Raw genomic sequence first — 16,453 nt, 5'->3', positions numbered from 1 at the left:
AAAGCAAAAAAATGCTGACAATTATCTCCTTAAAGAGTTCTGTAATCACTGTGAAAATAATGGATGGCTGGGAAGTGGATGGGAGGGGGGGGTGGAACAAATTTATTTTGAACCCTGAACAACAGAAAAAAAAATCTCAAAATAAAGTTATGAAGTTGTTTGCAACTACTATTGTGTTGTCAAAATAAAACTATTAAGTGTTCCAAAGGCTTTCCCTGGGCCTCCAGGAAATGGGGGAAGTTTTAATATTCATGTGAATGTAATAAAACAGTCAACATGTAGCAGGTAATGGAGAACACTTAAACTTTATTTTAAAAAGGTGACAGTTTAAACTGGTATGACCAGAGGACCAATATCCATGCTTGCTCTCACACAAGCTGACACATCCACCTTTGAATTGACTAAACTTCAAAAGAACGTTCTACTTGTATAAACCATGCTTACAACATTTTAACAATCAGGAAAGAAAAGTGCATAGGGAAATAAATCTCACAGGAAAGACGTGAGTACGGAAATGGTTGAATAGTTTTAAATTATTAAAATATAGAATTAATTTCTTTATATTAATAAAGTAAGATAATTCTCTCTTCTTTTGTCTTCAAGTACCTCTTATATTTACTTCAGTAAGAAGCTTCAAAACCTTACTTATTTCATGCTTAGTTTGTCATACATGTGAAATCTAACATACAGCATTTGTAAAATCAAATGCTCAATTTAAAATTATACTTCTCATTAAGCTAACTTTTGTACACATTGCTCTGAGCAATATCAAAAAGCCTATTTTGTATAGCTAAAGAAATTATATCAATAATAGATGCTGACATTTTCAAATGAAGACCCTCAGGTTACAATTTTCTAGTTAGTAACAAGTATCATTCGGAACAAGTTAGATGAGATTTCAATATTCCATGTCACGAAATACACAGGTTTCCTTTTAAGGGTGCAGCTGATTTCATTTATCATAAGATTAATAAAGGTAATAAAAGATGTGTTAGTCAGGCTTTTCCTGCCTCAGCTGCATTTTATGTTAGATGCTCAGCTCTCACAGTGAAGAAGGGGGCTGACTTGAACAGATGTCTACAAGGAACAGAAAGGGATGGATATATATATTTTTATATATATATATATATATACACATATATATAGCATAGATATCTGCTATGTACAAACAGATAGAAGAAATATGGATGTATACAATTATATTTATATATGAGAGCAGGAAAACTTAGACTCTAATCTAAAACTTACTGAGTCCAGCAAAAAAGTCTCTCTCAGGCATCTCTGATTTATTAATCAAGATCTTAGAGAAATTTTAACAGTGTAAATCCTGGATATCTAAATAGTTCCCTAAAGATATTCTACATGCAAAAATGGAAGCCATTGATTAACTCAAGGCCCTATCATACACAGAAGTACGTCTGAAAAGCAGTTAAAAGTGTGAGTTTGCCAGCTTCACTGCTAACATTTTCAGATTAAAACATCTTCAGCTTTTCATCCAGGTTAAGATACTGATTTGTTTTGCTTTTGGTTTTCCACTGTAACAACCAATGCTTTACTCTTAAGAGTAATGGAGCAATAATTATATTTTAAGTTCTGATTTGCTGAAAGATGTCTTCAAAAGGATGGAAGATAAGATGGGCAGAAGGGTCATGGTGCTCTTTAGCACACTGAGTTTCAGCTTCTTAATTTGCTATAATTTTAAAGAACTTTATATGATATTCTTGTTAACTAGCTTCTGTATACAATGCAGTCATACTTCAATTTGATTTACTGTGACTTTTTAAATGTTGCTTTTGGTAATTTCTTTGATATAAGCTCTTAAATGACAGCTTTCCATCTTTCTTGTAAGGAAGTTTTAGGGTTTACAGGTCTTCTGTCGTATTGCACAATCACAAATGAATTTTTTAAAAAACCCTTAAATAGAATTAATACTTACTGGAAGAACATAAAACCTGTCATTGTTACTTCATTATACATATACTTTTTACTTTTGGCCTTATAGGAAGATGCCAAACATTTTTCCAGAATGCTCTGACATTACAGTCTGCTATGGTGATGTGAGTAATTTCTCATTAATTGCAATCTCTTAAAGCTTTCTGGAAAAGCAGTGTCTTGATGAAAGAACTTATCTGCTGTACCCTAGAGGATCATCCAGTCATTGTACCAAAGATTTTCAGTATCTGCATGGTACTACTTGAAAAGAGGATGCTCCAGCCTTTAGATATCACTTGCCTTAAACACATATTTTTAATCCTATTTTGTAGCTTGTATCTATGCCTTTGTCCTCTATGATCAAAACTTCCCTTCTTCCACCTTAAAGTTATTTTGTTTGAATAACCACAAAACAAACAACCCTTTCAATTGCATTCACTGTGTTTTGCTATGACAAAAGTTCTAATTAATTGCACTGATTTATTTTTCTTTTTTGATCTTGGCCAGGGGCACAATGGCTTGGCAATATTTAACATATCTGCACCCTCTCCATTCATAACACTGAGGGCTATGGGCTGATCCTGCATTACTCTGGGCAAGTAAGATCTTAGCATAGTGTCTTATTTAGCCTGTAAAGAAAATTAAGATCGGTCTTTACAAAGTCAGGTGATTATTATCAGTGTATAAAGTGATCTCAATAAAATTTAAGGGAACGCATTTATGATAATTTTTTTTTTCCAATTAACTGCTGGTTTCCTGACACTAGAATTGTATCTATTTGTTTGCTTTCAAAAACAGATGTTCTGCTTTAATTCTAAATTATCTGCTCTTGTATAGAAACATTATTAGGACATGCAATCCAAGAGGACTAGGGAGGTTAGCTCTCTTCTTTCTTCCTCAGCAACGGCTGTATAATGACACATATCTACCCAGTGATCTACTCACCCAAGATAAGAAAAGGAAAAGAACGATTTCTAACTGCAAGCATTAGGTCTTGAGTCATGCAACTGCTGAGAAACGCCCAACTGTAACCTGGGTGGAGTGCACATCTCCTCTTCCCATTAGAAAATTTAAAGCTTCTGGAGGAAAGCAGAGAGAATGTAGGGGTGGAATTCAGGGGAATGATTCTGCTGCACATTCATTTCATCTGACAGAAAACAAATTAGGATGTTTTACTTATTTCCACCACCTCTTCCCACAAACTTTGTTTCTCTCTAACATTAGAACACACAATGTTAATCAAGTCTGTATCTGCTTTAGCATTTCCCCCACCACATTTCTTCCTTATGAATATGTGATGGCCTCCACCCATCCCACTGGAGCACATTGTCATGCTCCTGAACACAGACCAAAAACTTCACAGATGGCACTCAGGATTTTCTGGGATTTCTGTTATTTTCCTTTGCTTTCTAGAGGTATGCTGTTCTTATCTCCACTGTTCCTCTTATAGGCAATGCCAGGTGAGCTTTGGAGAGCTGCAAAATACTGCCATTCAGCTCTCTCAGCCTTTTTCAGGATACTTGAAGAGGACAGGAACAACAGAGCAAACAAAGGCTACTTTGTACAAGCAGAATAGATGTTTTCTACATTATCTTAACAAATATTTTGGTTAGGTATTTAACAAAAGCAAAGTAAGTGTGAAACCACCAGTGTATTCAGGGTGTGACCATGTTAATGTTCGGTCACATACAGAAATGAAAATATACTTTTTGACAACAAAATGCACCATCCAATATTACTCCTTAATATATGCAAAGTGTACAGTGCTAAGTGCTGATTTAAAATTTGACTTTGGGATAAATTTTAAAAAATAACTGCTAGTGAATCTTTTGAAATTACTTCTTTTCTTGGCACCACAATGATACCAAAAATCAAAAGGAGAAACTGCAAATGAAGTCAGCAAAGGTAATATGCAGTATTCATGGAATCTCAGACTCCCAAGTTTCTCAACTAATAACTGTTTAATAACTATGTCCATGATTTTACAAATGCTGTTTGCCAAATTTAGATGTATTTTCATGTGCCTGGCCAAAAATGAAGCTCTGACCTCACTAAAGACTCTGGTAAATTTTAGCCAGCTTGTCAGTGAAATAATTTGGGTTTTGTTAAGTAACATGAGCAGAACAATGCACTATTTCCTAAATGCATTCTTAAATATGGCGGAACTGTCTCAGCTGGAATTTTTCAAAGCAATTACCCCTTAAAGGACTGAAATATATTTGCTGTGCAAAACATGGTGGTAGTTTAAAATTTTACCATCCTTCTGCTATAATTATTTTATCTCAGCAGTGTTTGAGAAACAAAACGCCGAATTTCTTGGCTGCTTTGGAGCAAAATCTGGAATTTTAATACAAATTGCCAATAAACACAAGACTAAGCTGAACTACCTGGTGACTCTCTAAACTGAAGTAACAGAAGGAGGCGATGGTGACATCTTCACCTTTTTTCATTACACTTTTCTGCCAGTGCTTTTGATATAGAAGAAAAAATCAGCTAAAAGCATTGTTTTGGCAAAGTTATAGGTACCAAAACCAGGATTTTAAATCAAGAGAGAGTTCTAGTTTCACATGGCTTACAGTATTCAAAATCTTTTAAACTTGGTGACATGAATGCTCTCAAGGCCATACTGAATTTTCTGACACTTGCTTTTTTAACTTCAGATGGAAACGTCTCAATTATGTTTTCCTCCCCAACTTTTTATGGAATATAACGTATTATAAAATCATTCCTGCTCCGTCTAAAATCTAAGTACCCTTTAAGGCAGCCTTTTCCAAAGGCACGAAGTGGCAAAAAAGTGCCACGAAAGTAGTTCGCTACCTTGCACGTTATAGATGATGTAGAGTCACTAAAGGGAGCGGGAAAAGAAAGACAATTCTGTCTGAAAACCTGAGAGCGCCTGACAGCGCTGTCCAGCCGAGAGCGCCCGGCTGGGGCGGCCAGGAGCGGCCGCGGGAGGGGAGCGCAGGGGCGGGGCTGGGCTGGGCTGCTCGCTCCGGCCGGGGTTTGCCCGGGGCATGCGGGCAGGGCAGCGGCCGCCGCCTCCGTGCTGCCCGGGGGCGGAGGGCGGCGCTGCGAGCACGGCGGGGCGGCCCCACTTCCCTCGGGCAGCGCCGAGCCGAGCCGGGCCGGGTCGGGTCCCGCAGAGCCATCCCGGGTCCCGCAGAGCCATCCCGCGCCTCCTCGCAGCCTGCGGAGCCGCCGCCAGCCCGCCCGCCAAGGTAAAGCGGGCAGGGAGGGAGCGGCCGGACCCCCGAGGGCTCCCGGCGCCAGCGGGGAGGGAGGTGCGGCAAACCCCGCTGTGGGCAGCGCGGTGGGAGCCCGCAGGGGGGACGCAGCCCCGCGCTCCAGGCTCCCCGCGGGACAGGGACCTCCCGGCGGCACGCGTGGCTCGGGGCGCTGACGCGGGACCGCGCGGTTTCGCGGCGCGGTGCTGGGTCCCGGTGCCGGTTGTTCCCCTCGGCGGGTTTAAGCTGGGTCAGACCTTCCCTGTGCCCACTTCCTGAGGGAAGTGAGCAGGGGGTTGATCATTGCAAGGCAGGGCTGCCAAAGCGTCCCTGAGGCTGGCGGGGATCCCGAGCGACGCGCAGTGCCCGGCTTCAGGGTCAGCGTTAGGAAAGGGAAGGCAGGCGGGAGAAAGCTGCGGACCAAGCGGACAGAGAATACACCGTGTGAACGCGCTAATCAGTCTTAAAGTGAGCATGTAGAAGGTGGTGGGGTTGTGGCCAAACAGGCAGTACAGACTTCCAAGGATCACAGTTTGCATCTCTCTGCTGGTGGTCTGTTGCCACGTGGTGTAGGGAAAAACTCTATAAAGTGTCTCCTGATTGAGAGAGCGTCCATCCCGCATGATACCCTCAGCTGAATACCACGGAGAAGTAACTGAAATGCAATCTCCACAAGTTCGGGTTTTCAATCCCTCGTGCACCAAAAAGAGAAGTTATTAAATCCATTCATTATCACACTGGGAAGAGGTATCCGGTAGTGTGTTTTAGGCAGCATATGATCCAGCCTGTATTAACTGCCATTAAAAAAATTTGTTGCAGGAATACAGCCTACAAACAAAATAAGCAGGGTTCCACCAAACTAGCAGCTTAACTTTTTGACTTTTTCACTTTTCACTTCCTACCCGAGATCACTCTGATTCTGTGAATAATTTGGCTCCAGTTTGTCTCTCCCTCTCAGAATTCCGGTTTGCAGAACTTTGGCAGTAATTTTTCCTCTTTGGTTCTAGTTCCTCTTTATGAAGTACATGACATGTGTGTTTTCTCATCTCTTCCAAACCTGCATCCATCTTATTTCACGCATGAAATGTGTTGATTTTACCGTTAATCGATTACCCTGCTGCTGCACAACAGTGATGTAAATGTAGTTGGATATAGTCCATCTGTGTCATTAGAGACAAATAGGTGAGCCCCGGTGCTCCAGGGAGCTATACTAGTGACCTGCTCCACCTGTGTGCTCTCCTAATCATTTGTCTCCACTAAATCTACAGTATTTATTTTTTTCTGGTAACTTTTTAAAGAGTATGACTTTCAGTTAAAACTTGATGTCTAAAACAGAATGTTTAACTTTTTGCTGAACCTCTTTGGTTCTGTATTCCCCTGTGAGCTTTCTAAGGAGACTATTACATATAATTGTACTTAATGCTTTGTGCAAGCATTGCTTAAAAATTGAGATAATTTGGTTTGAAATATGGCATACAAATATCTTTGTGAGGTTGAATCACTGGAGTATTACAAATAACTGAGTGGTCTTTGCTTTTAGTCTCAGAAAATTCTGATCCATCTGGGAACACAACTGGAAAAATGTACTATCTCTGAAAGGAACATTTAATCATTCCCTGTGTCTTCTCTTTCTTTTTAAAATACTTCCTGTGGGTATTACAGACTATTCTGGTGTTTGGAGGCAAAATAACTGATGTTTAATGTAATTATTGAATAAATTGTGTTTTGATTGTTCATGCTGGAATTTGTGATTATCAGTATCAGTAATCAGTGTCAGATTATCAGTATCAGTATCTTCAAGTAGGGTATGATGCTTTTGAAGTGCTGGTTTATTTCATTATCAAGTGTGTTTATTACAGCAAAGATTGATTTTTTTATAAATCAAAAGTCACTATATTTGGGCAGTGTCTAGTAGATCACACACCATAACTCATGTACCTGTAAATCAGTTGTAACCTTGATATTTTTTTGTAATTTATTAAGAAACTAACACGTTTGGTAGGGTAACAATTTGCACAAAAGAGGCAACGGTATGAACAGATGGGCCTGTTGGATATTGTAACAATTTAACTCAGTACTGAGCCCCAAGATTTCTTACAGGTAAAAAGATTTACCCGACCCACTAAGATTTTGCTTTTGCTGTGTTTCATCTTTCCTGGTAGAAGAAATGTCTTAAAGCAGTAAGAGGAGGAAGAGGTAGAAAGCTTTCCTTCTCTTGCTCTGCCCTAAGTGATGAAGAGAAAGCTAGGACCTGAGCAGCCTCTGGGTAGAGGGATCAGCTATTGCATGTCTTTAGCCCTGCAAAATGTGTGAGAAAACTACCAGCCTGCAGTACTGCTGCAGATGAGAGAAGGGTAGCCTTGTTCAAGAGAGAATGTCTTTCTTGCAGTTCACGAATATCTGACCATTGATAAGATGATCTGGGAACATGGATTTTCTTAAAAGCATTCTTTTTTTCAGAGGTTGCTTTACAGGAATGTAGCTGAATTTCATTTTCCTGCATATCATTAAGATATCAAGGCCCTTATTTTTTCCTGCTTTCTTTGCAAACGACATGGATTTTTCTTTCTCAAAGACTATTTTTTCCATCTTTGGTTGCAGTATATCTTGACTGTTTTGTTGCAGGTTGGTCTGACCTGTCCTGATGAAGGCTTCCCATGGTCAGGTGCTGATCTGGAGTTGAAGTGAAAACAAGATCTCTTATTTGCCTGCAGCAATATGGAAGGTTTAGCCTTCCTTTGGAAGGTCTCTAGTAACAATGGTAATGTGCATCCATGCAAACCTTCCAAAGCACTTCTTAGGTTTTAGAAGCAGGACTCTCTTCATCCAGCTGTAGACATGAGCATTTAAGTCACATGAGGTTCTGAGTCACCTTTACAACCTCTTACACAGAGAGATAGACACTGCTAAACCTTGCTTTGTGGCCCAGTTTTAGGCAGCAGCCATGAATCATGCTCTATAAAATTGTCTTCCTTTCCCTTCGTTGTCTAAAACGAGCTTGGGACAACCATGTCAGATGCAGATATCATAGAAATGCTACCATATGTCTTTCCATGATTAGGAGTGTTCCATGGCTCTTGGAAAAACAGGCATTTGGGGCATTTCCTTATTGTCCAGCCTATTAATCCATAGCTACTCTAGATATTACCAGTAGAGCTACCAGTGTAGAAGATGCATGTTGTACTGTGAAAGAAACTGGGTGCTGTGTTCTGCTTAAGTTTCTGTAGGAGACTTTTGAGCAACTACAGCAGCATATATGAGGTCGTTTTCCTCACACCCCTCAGTTTCAATTTACTGTTTTGCTTCTGGGTTTTGAATGAAAATGAAGCACAGGTGACTTTAACTTGATGTAAAATTTTACTGTGGGAATTCACAAACTAGTTTGGTAATGATAGTTCAAAAATTTTAGGCCTGTCATTAGTTTCAAAGACTTTCTTCCAATGAAGTGACCTTTTAGATTTGTGGCTGGCTAATTGCTCTCGTATTTTTTTGCTGTCAGGAGCTACGCCAGCCTGCACACAGCTATGTTTCTTCTTGTTCAACATTGATTCAGCATGCTATGAATTTAGGCTCAAATGAATAAGGGCTAAAGCTATCAGAAGTATTAGGAGTATTTTAGGGAGTAGATACATTATGAATCCTAGAAGAACAACAACGTTCAGTGTATATACAAAAGAAATTTTTTTCTGCTGCTCTGTTTAGAAATGCAAACAAAATCACATCTGATAGAAGTTTTGCACTGGATATATCTCAGTGCATTTGCATTTTTACTTTCACTCTGTATTTGCTTGTCATCTAAAGCAGCGGATGTAAAAGTGTGCCATGTGACATCAGTATTAAAGGATAAAACTCTCTGGGTCTGCTATCAGTGATGAGCAGACTCTGCATGGTTGATGTCACTACCAACGGAAAGTCCTCAGTTGTCCTCAGACAATCCAACTGATAAAGCAAATATTTTGGTGAAAATCTTACCATTGTACCTACACTTGTCAGGGAGAGTGAGGATAGAAGGGGAGCAAATCTGCCTTTAGCAGCACTGCTGGTCCATCAAGCACTGAGAGAATCACTAGGAGCCAAAATCAATCACACAGGCACTCACTGGATGCTTTTACTGATAAAAATGGCAAATTACCATTGGAGTCCCCAGTTTTAGGAAAAATTATGTGTCTGCCCCAAAAGAAACTCACCATGAAAGTTAAGAAGCTCAGCAGAATGGTCATTTAAACTGCTGGCATCAAGTCCATGTTGGCAGCAATGAAAATGTGCTCCTTGGTTGCTTCTTGGTGGCCTTAATTGATCCAATTTGGTACTCTTACTGCATCTTCAGGTAACCAACACTGCAGACACATGATTACTTTACTTCTGCATCAGAGCAAGATTTTGATGTACTTTTGAAGATTTTTCTAGTGTTTTCTAACAGTACTGGAAGGCCCCATTCCTTCACTTACTATGGGGATTTCACTGAAGCACATAAATAAGAAGGATTATCAGCCCAAAAAATATTTTTGAAAGGTGATGTAGTTTTTCTGTCTGATTGCAAATTTAAAAAAAACTGAAACAAAAACACACACAAAAATACTCTCTCGGTAAAATATACATTACTGTTCTCTCTGCTTTTTGATGAAATAGTGTATTTGAAATAACTGCTGTACACGTGCCTTGGAAGATATAAGTACCTGAGATAGCCTTGACCAAGCAAGAATATGTGCCAAAAACATGAACACAGATAACATTCACAAACACTTGTTGTGGTTACAGCTTAGTTTTGTACTTTGGGGACCATATGCCCATGACTGAGGGGAAGGTGACAGACCTGATGTTTGAGACAGCAAATACTAATGAGCCAGTGGTTTTGGATGTCAGATCTAGGAAGGAATCCATCATAAACTTAACTGCAGTTCTATCCCATGGGGGCTATGTTCTTACATGAGATCCATCAAAACCTTTCATATCTGTCATTAGATAGGCCTCTTTTGTCTCCCCTGTGTCATGATGGAGTTGTTGTGACCCAATCAGCATTGTTCCATCCCTCCTCCACTTCTGAGGGAAAAAAGAGAGGGAGGCAGTGACATTTCCTTCTCATGGAAAACCTTAGAGAAATGGAAGAATGGAAATGTCACAGGGTCGCCCTACCAATACAACATCCTCTCTGTGGTGACTCCAGGCTTCCACTTTTCCTTACAGATGTTCATCTGAAACCTACTGCTCAAAGCTGCATGTAATCACTGCATTTTATAGACTGAAAGAAGCAAATTTGCTAGGTGAAGAGTTAACAGTGGGCCTTGGAATTGTACCTGATACTTCAGTCAGTAGTAAAACTGAGATTTGTAAAAAAAAATTCATTTAATTTTTCTTCTACTCACTATGTTACTGAGCATGGTACTTTGGTGAAATATCTATAAATCCTTGTTAAAGTATTACTTGCTTTATTTGATTTTAATATATGAGCTGTGTGTGAAACAAAGAGATGGATTCCATAAAATTTTTACAGATTAATCCATTTGCTTTACTCTTACTGTAAGAGCATTTTGTGTTAGTGTCTTTTCCTTTTCCAATGTTCCTTTCCCATACAATGTGTGCCATCCTTTAAGCATTTCTGGCAGTAGTAGGAACATGTAATTATAAGAAAGGAGATGGTGACTTAGAGCTTTTGCCAATGATAGGTCACAGGAATAAGTTATTTGTATGGGGAGACAGTTGTGTCATGGGCCTTTGTAACATATCTTGTACTTACCTAGTGGCTCACTGTGGGAGCAAGTGTTGGAAAAGCTGAGCTGTTGACTATCCAATGTAGCAGCTCCTGCACTCAAATTTGGTACTGTAACTTTTCTTTCCTTTTTTCTTCTTCCTAAGTTTATGCTATTATTTTCACTATTCCACACTTTTAACATTTCTTGATTCTATAGGTAATTGAGGAGGGGAAGGATTTTTCCCTCCTTTTACATACCTGTATGCCTTCCTCTCTCATCTGTGGGCTTCCTTGTCTAGTCTTTTCTGCTTGTTAGACAATCTATTAATGTGGGATCAGCCTACTTCATAGACTGTGAAGCTAAACACCAAAATTTAATTATTTTATTTTGCTGACTGTTGTTTAAAGTACAAGACAGTCTCTTGTTGTCATCTAAATTCTGGACAGCAGTGTTGGGTAACAGGAAAAAAAAAAAACAGGAAGAAAAACATTGCACCAACATCAACAAGCTACAGATTATGGGAAGGAATGTGGAAACTATAAATTTATGTTACTCAGGGTTACATTACTCTTTTCCTATTCTGCACTGCCATCATGGCAGGGAATGGGGGAACCTAAAACTGAGGTTCTGATACTGAGTTCTGATAACTTGTATGTCTCCAGTTGTTTATACCTGAGCAGAGCTGAAGTAGACACATTATCAACTCAAAACGGATGAGCCTGGGTAAGCTGGTGGTTCATGAGCCCAGGGGACACATTTCCACCCAGCTTTCTGCCTTTTCCAGGAGAAGATATGTTGGCAGATTGAAAATATTTTTCCTGCGTGCCATTAATGTGGCACAGAAATAGGGAATTGTTTCTTTTACCAGTCTGTGTGAAGGCATAGGGCTGGAAATATGTCTTCTACCATTTTATTCTGTGCAGTTTGCCCTGCTTTGCTTATATGGCTCATGAGGAGAAGGTCTCCAGACTGGACCGTTCCGCAGTAAATAATTTTGTGATGAAAGAAAAAGAAGATGGCTGAAACTGTAGCTGTATTTCTATAATGTTATTTTCCCACAAACCAGACTGAAGCACAATGACTGATGTGAGGATACTGTATAAAAACAAATAGAAGTGGCACTGTTTTGATTTCCATAGAAACAATCCCCTTTGGGAGCTGACAGGGAGGTACAAAGTGCAGTTCTGGTACATAGAAATTGCTCCCAAGCTTTCTCCTAAAGCACAAAATATGTGCTTTACACTGGGTTGTTTTTTTTTTTTTTCCCACCTTTCATAAGGTGCTTTTAACTCACAGTTCCCCAGCTGCTTGAGTATATTTGGATTACATTTTCTGGAGCCCAGAATCCAGACTGTGTGTGTGCCTGAAAGTTACTGGGGAGAGGATCTTAGTGAGGAGTCTCACACCCAGCCTACATATTCCTGCCATATCCCTCTACATGCCTTTACCTCAGCCATAGGTTAAATGTTCTTCCTGTCCTCTTGCAGAACAAGAGCCCCTTGCTAACCCCCTCCTCTGGCCTTGAGTAACTTCTTCCTGACATACTGTGAGTAAGCTTTTAGATAGTCCCTTGTTCCTTTCAGCTTCACTTAAATGAGCCTCAGTGACCATTCAGTAATCTTGCCATCCTGCCTCAGCCTCAGAACAGGACCCACAGCTGCTTCTCCCAGACACCACTCTTGGCAAGGGTGTTAAAGAAAAAATATATGTTTGGGGCAGTGCATGGCGGGGGAGAGGGGAGGGCTGGGGATGGTGGTGGATCCATCACAGAAGTGATGGATGCTGAGGTAGCAGCATCTGGAGGATGGCCTCACACTCAACAGCCTATGGTGCTTTACAAATATATTAAATGTCTGTCTTGTCTGTCTCTCCCCACCCTCCTCACTCCCACTGTCACTCTCTCTGAAAATGGAGTGCTCAAATATCACTGAAAAAGATGGCATAGGAGTTCCTGTAGTGTTTAAATTATTATTATCCTCTTGGCAAAACAAGTGTCAAATACAACTTCTGTCATCATTTAAGTGAAACAGTGTAGTTTTCAGGTCTATAAAATCTGTGACTTTTGGACTAATAAAGACTTTTTCCAAAATCAGTCCTCACTGCAGGTTTGTTCCTGTAAAACATGTGATATAACTGTGTATTTCCAAAATGGCAAAAAAGTGAACAAGCTTTCAAGAGGTTTAATTGTATAAATGGCATAGTTAAAATTTATGTGAAACATGAGTAGGATCTGTGAGCTTGGGGTGCTTTTATCTAACAATGCTTGTGTTTACCTCTGGGTTGGTGACTCTAGAATGAGAATATGAGCTAGAGAATATGAGCTCTAGTACTCCATGTTAACATTAGAGCAGATTCTCTCATGATTGTATTTGTCTACCACTTTAATTTTAATCCAAAGCCAGATATCATTTGTTTATTAACTAATAAGGATACTTTGCAGTTGTACAGTCTTCCTGAAGCTACTAGTGTTTTAGTGGGTCACTTTTATTCCCTCATGAATGGAGTTATAGCATGTCACATCATCCCTGAGATAAGTATGCAGTGTAACTTCAGCTGCAGATAAGCCTACAGTTATTGGCACACCACATTTCCCAGAAGAATAGTGAATATTAGTAAAAAACTGCTTTCAGAATTATCAGCATGTGCAAGCCTTTTATTGGAAAATACTGTGCTTATCAATGCTAGGTAAGTACAGTGCTGGAAGCAGTATAATTGCTTTTGATCAAGTCTTTTCAAAATATGAGCTAGCTTTAAAGCAGAAGAGAGTTACAGAGCCATGTCATGTAGGTAAGAAAGAGGAAAGTCAACATGCTTATTACCAAATCTGATTGTGATTTTGAAACCTTGGGGTCAGCAACCATTTCTGTCATATTAGTCCAAAACTTCAATTTCCATTCTTAGTAGCTACTAGAATTAGTAACTAATTGGATTACATTCCTCTAGGCTGAAGTCTGCAGAGACAGATGTTCACTTGTACTTTACTTCATAAAAATGGGCCTAAATGTCTGTTAAGGATTTTTTACTAGATGTAATGAAATAGCTGGTTAAAGAACTTTCATCCTGCTTCACTTAGGTATATGAGAGACATGTGTAGTATGTGATTTTCCTTGACATCTAACTGTAAAATCACTGTAAGGAACTTAGTTAGATCTATTTCAGACCTGCAGTCTATCTGGCCAGAAGGATATCCCCAGCAGTGGCTAGCATCGTGTACTTCAGAAAGAGGCAAGAAATCTTGTGCTGGAAGGTGTGGTGTAACCTGTCTATCATGAAAACTTTACTCTGGTTCCAAATAGATGGAATCTTTATTTTAGGTCTTAAGACATGAGGTTCATCATCCTTGTCTGAAGCTCTCTGCTATACTAGCACTTCTAGCTACAACTGCATGTAGAGAAAATCACCTCCTCAGCTTGCTTACTCACCAGTTTTGATGAGTTTCACAGATACACCGTGCATGTTTCCCTGGAACAGTTATTTAGACTTTCATTTACTATTCCATTGAATTTGTGTTGTAAGTCAGGATGAAATGGTGCCTCAGTAACTTTCCCCTAGGTTTTGGTGCATTTTTTAAATCACACTAGTTTCACATCTGTTTTCTGTGACAATCAGTTGCTCTCTTCCCAGCTTTTCACTTTATGGTGGGATTCTGTCACTTTCGTCATGCTTCCCTAGTTTTCTTCCGTCTTCTGTCTTTGCTGTGGGATGATCTGCTTTGTGTAGTCTGCAATACACAAGGGTGAATCTCTGGTTTGAGTGATTTACTCCTCAGGCTACTGCTATGTCTCTCTAAAATATTACAGATTTCTTCATTCCACTCCAGAAAGCATTTAAGCATTAAACAATAGCAGGAGGTTGCAGTGCTGTTAGTGGTCACCTGGGTAGTCAAACAGTGTTCATTTTGGTGCTCCTGGTACTCTGACACTTACTTACACAGTCTAGTGCAGAGACCAGGACCTGAAGGTGTGCTTTTCATGTTGCTGTGTGACTTGTCAAAATATACTTCATGTATTTTTATCTCTGCTATTTATGTATGTAGCAGTTTAAGAATAGCAACAATACTTTGACTGTAATGAATGTGTCTGTAACTGTTAGCCAGATCACTAAGTGGGCTGGTTCCTGATACTGTTCATAGCATGAATCCACTGTAAGTCTTTATCTTCTGACATCATGTTGTTTCTCATTCCTTTTTTGTTGTAGCCCTTTGGTTAAATTGCAGCACCTCTACTGAGACTGAGTTGCAGAGATGATAATATCGTTGGTGTTTCCTGTTCAGTGTTTCACAAGGGCTTTGAGCTTGTTTTCTAACTTCTCCACTGCAGAAGCCTTTTTACTGTGTGACTTAGACCCCTCTTCCTGTGAACAGGTGTCATACTGTGACACAAAATAACTCACAGAAGCAAGCTAGATGTAAAAGGAAAGAAAAAGAACGCAAAAAGCAAACTTTATTTTCTAACTCCACTATATATACAATAATAAAAATGACAGTGGATTGAAGGGTGAAACTGCCACCTCTCCAACCACACTAGTCAAACTAACAATTCTCTCCACTTATAAAAAAGAATGTGAAACAATCATGGTTTACATAAACATGTGTGAGAAAACTCAGTTAAAATATGTAAATATCAGAAGGCATAAAAACTTTTAAAAGAACTTTAAAACTCTCAAAAGAACAAGGTAACAAACAGGAACTAGCTTTGAGTATTTCTCAGAACTATCAGATACTAAAATACTAACAGTTCAAACTCTGCTTGGTATAGTACCATATCTGGGTTTTTTTTATGTACACTGTATGGTCACTTTTTCAGATTTCATTGTATTTTTAAATAGGTGGGGGTTTTTTGTTTTGGTTTTAGTTTGTTTGTTTTTTGTTTGTGGTTTTTTGTTTGTTTGTTTGTTTTTTAAGCGGGGTGAATTTTGTACCACTGTTTTTATCTTCCTGTGGAGTGTTAAAGATTCTATCAAACAGTTCAATTTTCTATCTAAATTGGGAAGGTAAAAAAAATTAATAGATCCAGTGGTCCTGCAGGACTTCAGTTAAATAGTGGGGTGAATTAATGAGTCAATATTTATGTATTACATAAACTAAAAGTGAGACTCATTGGTGGTTAGAATAGGAAGTTGATGAGAAAATGTCCCAATCTCTTAGATATACAGTATGAAAAAAGTAGGAGTATTAAATAAAATAAATTTTTTAAAAGTTTTTTATGAGACCTTAGTGAAGATTTGAGAATGTGAAAAGGGGGGAAATAAAAAACAAGGAGTACTTTAAATTATACTACTGTCCAGAAGGCATCAGTTTGAAAATCAGTCACTTAAAAAATACGTTACATTTCACATGTATGGCTTCCCACGAGCCCTTCTCAGCTTGTTTATTTGTGACAAGTGCAATTTCCTCATTTTATTTCAATTCTGTTTTTTTTTTTTTTTCTCTTCCTTCTCTTTTCTCTTTCTTAACTACATGACATGGCTCTGTAACTCTGTTTTTTTCTCTGCTTAAAATATTATGCATAGTCTGGGCAACTTATTGTTAAAGTACTGTTACGTTTGGTTTCGGATTTTTTGTGTTCGGTTTACTGTAGTCAGTAGTGATTTTAATAGTTCTTAGTA

General features: G+C 39.1%; 1 protein-coding gene across 2 annotated transcripts in view; it reads left to right on the top strand.

Moving 5' to 3' along the window:
• Positions 1-5,092: 5,092 nt before the first annotated feature.
• Positions 5,093-16,453, top strand: part of APBB1IP (amyloid beta precursor protein binding family B member 1 interacting protein) — a 63,845-nt gene continuing 52,484 nt past the window's right edge. For both annotated transcript variants that reach the window (XM_054000695.1, XM_054000684.1), the window contains exon 1: positions 5,093-5,150. The gene's annotated coding sequence lies outside the window, so the exon portion shown is untranslated. The remainder of the gene's footprint in view (positions 5,151-16,453) is intronic.

This window comes from Vidua macroura, chromosome 1 (assembly GCF_024509145.1).
Source record: "Vidua macroura isolate BioBank_ID:100142 chromosome 1, ASM2450914v1, whole genome shotgun sequence".
NCBI classification, from domain to species: Eukaryota; Metazoa; Chordata; class Aves; order Passeriformes; family Viduidae; genus Vidua; species Vidua macroura.
The sequence above is the reverse complement of the archived record's forward strand: the minus strand, read 5'-3'. Positions and strand labels throughout refer to the sequence as shown.